We start from the raw sequence: 8,160 nt of genomic DNA on the forward strand, positions 1-8,160 counted from the left end.
CCTTAAGGATGACTAAGGCGACACCATTGCGATCCAGACTATTTGTCTAAACCAATCATTTTGAATCCCATAAGCTAGCCAAACACCTTCACCAGGCCTATTCCCGCCATTGGTTATGTCAATCATTCTTAAGAATAATTTGATAACTTTTCGACGATATGAGATGTTTTGCTGCAAGTTGCTATGTAGTTTTATGATTTTTCCCGCGGTGTGATATGATTTGCTGTGTGATGATGTGACGCATAGACTGTTCCCAAAAACCCTATAAAACACCTGTTACCTGAAGGATCGAGGCTCTCGATTCTGACCAGGCTCGAGCTTGCAATAAAGACTCTTGAGTGCTTACAGCAGACTCGGCTCCTTGGTGGTCTTTTGGGGACTCCGAATTCTCGGCATAACAACTTGAGCTATCAGCTTCTGGCCAGTAATGGATATTAAAAAAAAAAAAAGTTTCCTGGTCAGAGTTTTAGGCATTTCTCTTTGAAGATATTCTCTTCTCAATACACACTCTGTCCAGTTGGCTTCAAGTGGTCTTTGCAAACTCCATAGTCTCAAAAGCAAGATTCTCTTTATGTAAGGGTATTCTCTGGAGGCAGTCCCTAAATCATGGCCCAAGAGGCACCAGTAGAAATGATTTGATTAGTAGAAGGAGCACCAGATTCAGAGCCCAAAGATCTGAATTTCAGTTTTAGATCTGAGTTTATTAAGTATAATTGAAAAAATTTGGGGGGCTGGGAATATGGCCTAGTGGCAAGAGTGCTTGCCTCGTATACATGAGGCCCTGGGTTCGATTCCTCAGCACCACATATACAGAAAATGGGCAGAAGTGGTGCTGTGGCTCAAGTGGCAGAGTGCTAGCCTTGAGCAAAAAAGAAGCCAGGGACAGTGCTCAGGCCCTGAGTTCATGGCCTAGGACTGGCCAAAAATAAATAAATAAATAAAAAAAAAATAAATAAAAAATTTGAATCTCTCACCCTGTTTATTGTGATGTATATTAATAAGGTTTCTAATTTCTACTTTATTCCTAATTATAGATGAGTAAACAAAGGCTCTAAGAGGCTAGATAATTTGTCCAAGTAGTTAAGGAATGGCAAAGCAGTTGGCAGTGGGTGGCTCATACCTATAATCCTAGCTATTCAGGAGATGAGATCTAAGGATTGAGGTTCAAAGCAAGCCCAGGCAGACTCTTATCTCCAATTAACCATCAAAAAACCAGAAGTAGAGCTGTGGCTCAAGTTGTAGAGTGCCAGTAAAAAGCTACAAGACAGTATCCAGGCCCTGACTTCAAACTCTAGCCAGGCACAACAGATAAATAAATAAACAAGCAGAACCATGACTCCAACTCAAGATGGCAGAGAACGTTACTTGGAAACACTATGACTATTGTATTTTGACAAACATATTTCCTACTTTGACTCTGCTACATCTACTGGAATTTTTTTTTAAATAGAAAAGGTCAATGGATGTGGCAACAACCCAAATGTATTATTACTAGCCAGTTGTGATATCGAAAAGCAAATATCCCCGGTGCTTTACTAGAAAGAAAACATCTGGGAAAGCGAGCTGTGGCATTCACCCTGTGGCATTCAGATCCTGTACAATCTACACTGAGGGCAGGCTTTTCAAGGAAACTGAATTAAATAAAGATGAAAAGGTTCTTTACAGCAGAGCTTGTCAGTTCTCAATATTCTTTTTTTTTTTTTTTTTTTTTGCGAGTCTTGGGGCTTGAACTCAGGGCCTGAGCAGTGTCCCTGGCTTCTTTTTACTCAAAGCTAGAACTCTACCACTTGAGCCACAGCACCACTTCTGGCTTTTTCTATATATGTGGGGCTGAGGAATCGAACCCAAAGCTTCATGCATGCAAGGCAAGTACTCTACCACTAGGCCATATTCCCAGCCCCTCAACATTCTTTAACTAGAGCACAACACACATATTTTTCCAGACTATTTTGGGTGAGGAGTTAATCAAGCTGCACTTATACTTAAAATCCAACATCGAACTCAGTTCCGTGAACTCTATAGTCCAAACTCAAGTCTGCTTACATGTTCACTATCTCCAGGATATGTGGAGCTTCCCAGCTGCCTAAGTAAAACACCAACTACCTTCACTCCCACTAGCTCCATTCTCTATCACCAAGTGCTATAAATTATTCCATTGCCCAAATATTTCTTAAATCTCCAATCCTCTAGGTATTACTGTATAATAGCCCTCATCTCTCACTTGACTGCACCATTTCCAGCCTCTCTCAAGACCAGCTGGGATATTTCTTCACACTGTCCCCAGGAGAAAGAAGCTTCTCAAATGCTAATGTAACTGAGACACTCCCCAGCTGACCACTCCTTCCCTACCCCCAAATCCTGACACACTGGATTACACTGGGATGAACAAATCAATCTAGTGCCTTTCTCCATCTCCCACTCTCACCTCATCTGCCCTTTCTCCTTCTTCTCCCTATTTCTTTCTCTCTGTGTCTACACACACACACACACACACATACACACACACACACACACACACACACACACACACACACACACTGGGTCTGGGGGCCTGAACTCAGGGATAGTGCTCAGTCCCTGAGTGCTCAGGGACTGAGCACTATCCCTGAGTTTTTCTGCTCAAGATCTTAGCCTCCAGAGTAGCCAGGATTATAGGCATGAGCCACCAGTGCCAAGCTCCTCCCACTTTTTCACTTAATTCCTGCTCATCCTTTGCAACATAGCTCCTCTAGGAATGTTATCTCCCACCCCCACAAAAGGATCAAGTAGTTAAGCTCCATGGCCTCATTCTCCTATCTCCCTACATTGCTTTTTTTTAAATTAAATTTTATTGATAAGATGATGTGCAGAGAGGGTATAGTTACATAATAAGGTAGTGAGTACATTTCTTGTCATATTTGTTACACCCTCCTTCATTTTTCTTTCCCTTCCCCAGTTCAGATAAGCATGTATACAATATCCAGTGTAACAGAATCATATACAGTGACCACAGGGGGTACGTCAAAAGAAATTCACCTAGTACATTAAACATTGACAACAGTAAAATCCTACATGGCTTTTAATTGATTTCCCACTAGACTCAAAGTTATGTGCATTCCATGTTAGTCTCTGTGTGTTTAATGACCTACTAGTATTCATCATTGTACTTCTAGTGCCTAGTACTGTGTCTGGCATGTAGGAGGTACTCTGCATATTGGAGTCACTTTAGGTAAACACAGTGCTTGAGAATTAGGGGGCAGAGATTTGAGAGAGGAGGAGAGGTCAGGAGTATAAGTTATTAAAGTAGGTAACTGGTAAAAGAGAATGCCACATGGTATTCTGCAGGAGAGAAAGTTTATTACTGAACTGCTGGCCTACAGCTGAGAGGATGCAAGCCAGAGAGAAGGGGTGACCCTTGCCTGGCCCTGCCTTATCTAGGGCAGGGAGGTCTGGCCAGGTGGATTAGGATGTGACCTCAGGGAAGGGAGAAGTAACTGCCTCCAGGTATGCTAGTTACCCAGGTAACTGGGTGGAGACTTGTGGGGGGCATTTGCCTAGAGCCCTCCTGGGGTGGACCATACATTCCAGCCTTTCAATAATTATGATAAAGGAAGAAAGTTCTCTGGATCCTTCCTGCTGGCTAGGGGCATTGATATCAGGGGTAAAAGTCTGAAACGTGGCCTCTCCAGAAGGCAAGCAGCAGCTGTCCCTTGATGGTAGATGCCAGTCCTTGAATGAAGCCTGAAAGAAGTCTCATGAGGCAGGGGCTTGACAATTAAAAAAAAAAAAAACATTAAGGCAAAAGGAAGGGTTTAAGGCAGAAAATTAAAAATTGCGAAAGAGAGAAAGATGGCGCCGACAGAATAGGGAGGCACCCCGACTCGCTCCAACTGAATAGCGAGCTGGGAACTCCAACACCCAACACCCCATCAAGAACCCAGCAAAACCAGCAGCCAGAAGCAGTGGAGAAACGCAGGAAAACAAAAAGGAGCAAAAAAGAAGAACCGAAAACCTACACGGAGCCGGAGAATCTCCGGGGCACCCTCCCCCCACCAGCCGACCCTGGCCCAAACAGGGCCAGGCTGGGAAAGGGGAACCCGGCGATCGGCAGACAGGCTGCCAGGAGCACAGAATTCATATAGCAGGAGACCCCACGGACACAAGGTAGGGTGCGGACCAAGACACACACAGGCAGAGATGAGAAGTTTGGGTCCACACCGGGTTTGGACAAGGGAACCCAGCGCGGCAGAAAGAGGGAACCGGGGAAGCCACCACGACACTTCGCCAACCCCTGAAGGGCCAACGGCTGCGCGGGACACACACACAAAGCAGCAAAACTGAGTCCCCCATTATCCCCTCCCCCAACGGGAGACCAGCTATCAGAGACTCAAGCCGGACACAGAAGCTAGATCTCCCTCCCTCCCCCTCCCCACCCCGAGGGAACAAAGAACCCCCAAATCAGGCGGGGAGCCCCCATCAGGCGCTAGGAAGTCAGTTTAGCAGGGAAAGGGCGGAGCAGCCCCAAGGCCCCACAGGTTCCTGAACTGGCAGAACTGGCCCCGCCCCTTCCCAACCGGGGCCGGGGGACGGCAGGCAGTGCAAGCCCCACCCGAGGCGCCTGGACCTAGCAGACTCTTACAACTAAAATCACAGGTGCTGGTGGGCAATACCAGCCCAGCAGGGTCACCTGAGCCTGATCACGTCCCCCCCTCGCAGCAGAGGCGAGGTCTAAGGGTGCCAAGCCACACCCGGACAGTCGATCCCACTGAACCCCACACATACCACCCCCCCAATGGACTCGCAGGAGGGCACAAGCACAACCCAACAACCCGGGGCTCGCTCTGGGAGGCATATCCCGCTAAAGTGCCTGTTGTAGTGGACGCACAGCGCACAGGAGGGCGGGGCCCCCGGCGAAAGCGCCCACTCTGGTAGGGGTACCCTGCACTGGTGGGCAGGGCCACAGCGACAGCACCTGCTGCCGTAGACACACCTACACAGAAGGGAGGGAAGACCTACACAGACCTCCAGATGCACAAATCACAAAGAAACATAACTCAGTTCATCAAGGGGCAAGCCAACTCGCTGGCTCCAAGGAGCAGCACGACTGAAGAGGAGATGGAGACTAAAAAGGCAAATGAGGCCATGTTAACAGGAATGATGGAAAGCGTCAGAAATGAAATCCGAAAACAATTCCAGGAGTTTAGAGCAGAAATCTGGAAGGACACCTAGGAAGCCAAGAAAGAAATGGAAGCAAAAATGGATACAATGCAAGCCTCAATTAAAGAAATGGAAGCAAAAATGGATACAATGCAAGCCGCCTTTAAAGAAAATCTCCACATCCTGAGAAATGAAATGCATGAAAAAAATAGATTTAAAATACAACTCTTTAAAGGAAGAAATCTCCACGATCAGAGCTGATATGACAACCATGAATGGCTCTCTGACATCCATAAACTCCGCAATTGAAACCATAACACAAAGAGTGGACCATATAGAATCTAGAATCTCTCGCCTGGACCATGAAGCAGCTGACAACAACCAGAAAATGACCACACTCCAAGAAAAGGTGAAGCTTCAGGGAAGACTAATCCAGGAACTAATGGACAAAGACAAGAGATATAATCTGCGCATAATTGGAATAGAAGAAGGAGCCGAATACCAGAACAGAGGGCTTAATCACATTCTCAATAAAGTTATTGCAGAAAACTTCCCCAATCTCACAGGGGACCCCATCCAGATAACCGAAGCCTATAGGACACCTGGCAGGCCAGACCCCAGAAAAGCCACCCCAAGGCACATAATATTCAAAACTACAGACCTCAAGTTTAAAGAGCAAATTCTGAATTCAGCCAAAGTGAAGAAGGAAACTTTTTTCAATGGGAAGAGGATTCGAATAACATCTGACTTATCCACACAAACTTACCAAGCTCGAAGTGAGTGGAAGAACACCATCCAAGTACTTCAGAATAACAATTTGCAACCTCGGATCAAATATCCAGCGAAATTGGAGTTCACATTTGAAGGGAGAACCAGATCTTTTCACACCAAAGAGGAGCTAAAGGAGTATGTGAATAAAAAACCAGCCCTACAGCAAATATTAAGAGGGGAATCCCACCCAACAGAGATCGTAAAAGACACACAGACAGAATCAGAAAGAAACTTCAATAGCCAAAGTCCAGCAGAAAGACCAGCTCACTAAAGACAGGAAAAAAAAAAAAAGAGGAAAAAACAGCCCAACAAGAAAATGGAAGGAGAAAAAACACCCTTATCCTTGATCTCTTTAAATATAAATGGTTTAAACTCCCCGATAAAGAGGAGCAGACTGGCAGAATGGATTCGCAAACAAAAAGTTGACATCTGCTGTCTACAAGAGACCCACCTTACAGCAAGGGACAAAAACAGGCTTCGAATGAAAGGATGGAGCAAAATCTACCCAGCAAATGCACCCACCAAAACGGCAGGTGTAGCCATTCTGATCTCAGACAAGCTGGACTTCTCATTAAAGTCAACTCAAAAAGACAAAGAAGGACACTACATATTAATACAAGGAAAAATCCAGAATCAAGAAATCACGGTGATAAATGTATACTCACCGAACAAAAGAGGCCCTACATATGTCAAGCAAATTCTCACAGAATTACAGAGCAAGATAGATGCAAACACAATCATAGTGGGTGACTTTAATACTCCTCTCTCTCCAAGAGACAGATCCAACACCCAGAGGATTAGTAAGGGAGCTGAGGACCTAAATAACACCATTTCCCAAATGGATCTAACAGACCTATATAGAACTTTCCACCCTACAGAGACCCAATACACCTTCTTTTCAGCAGCCCATGGATCATATTCCAAAATAGACCACGTCATAGCCCACACAAAGAACCTCAGCAAATACAAAAGTATTGACATCATCCCATGTATTATATCTGATCACAGTGGATTAAAGGTAACCCTCAACAACAAAGGATACCACAGAGCCTATACACACTCTTGGAGGCTAAACGCCACACTGCTATCCAACACTTGGGCCACAGACCAAATTAAAGATGAAATCAACGAATTAATAAGCCACAATGACAAAGAAAACACATCACAAAGAAACCTATGGGACACAGCTAAGGCAGTACTGAGGGGCAAGATCATTGTACTCAGCACCCACATTAAAAGAATGGAAGCAGAGCAGGTGAATATCCTCACGATGAAACTAAAACAACTGGAGAAACAAGAAATGACAGAATCTAAAATGACTAGGAGGGGAGAGATCACAAAGATTAAAGAAGAGATAAATCTGATTGAAAATAGAAAGACCATTCAACAAATAAATAAGACTAAAAGCTGGTTCTTTGAGAAAATAAACAAAATTGACAGACCCCTTGCAAGACTTACAAAAAAAAGAAGAGAAGAGACTCATATATGTAAAATCAGGGACTCCACAGGAAAAATTAAAACAAGTACACAGGATATTCAAACAATCATAAGGAGCTATTTCCAAAACCTCTACTCAGCAAAAAACAATAATTCTACAGAAATGGATCAATTCTTAGAGAAGTACAAACTGCCCAAACTGAACCAAGAAGAAATAAATCAACTAAATAAACCAATAACTTACGGGGAGATACAAGAGGTAATCAAGAACCTCCCTACTAAGAAAAGCCCAGGCCCAGATGGATTCACCAACGAATTCTACAAAACCTTTAGTGAGGAGCTAATACCAATACTCCTCAAACTCTTCCGCGAAATAGAAACAGAGGGAGAAATCCCAAACTCATTCTACGAAGCTAATATCATACTCATTCCCAAACCAGGCAAAGGTCCAACAAAAAAAGAGAACTACAGACCAATATCACTAATGAACACAGAAGCAAAGCTCATCAATAAAATATTAGCTAACAGGATCCAGAAACTGATCAAGAAAATCATACATCATGACCAAGTAGGCTTCATCCCTCAGTCACAAGGATGGTTCAACATCCGTAAATCAATCAACGTAATTCACCACATAAACAGATCTAAAATTAAGAATTACATTGTTATCTCAGTCGATGCCCAAAAAGCCTTTGACAAAATACAACATCCATACCTATTAAAAGCTTTGGAGAGAACAGGAATAGATGGAACATTCCTCAAAACAATAAAAGCCATATACAACAGACCAACTGCTAATATCATATTAAATGGAGA

The sequence above is a fragment of the Perognathus longimembris genome, chromosome 7 (genome assembly GCF_023159225.1).
Source record: "Perognathus longimembris pacificus isolate PPM17 chromosome 7, ASM2315922v1, whole genome shotgun sequence".
Taxonomy (NCBI): domain Eukaryota; kingdom Metazoa; phylum Chordata; class Mammalia; order Rodentia; family Heteromyidae; genus Perognathus; species Perognathus longimembris.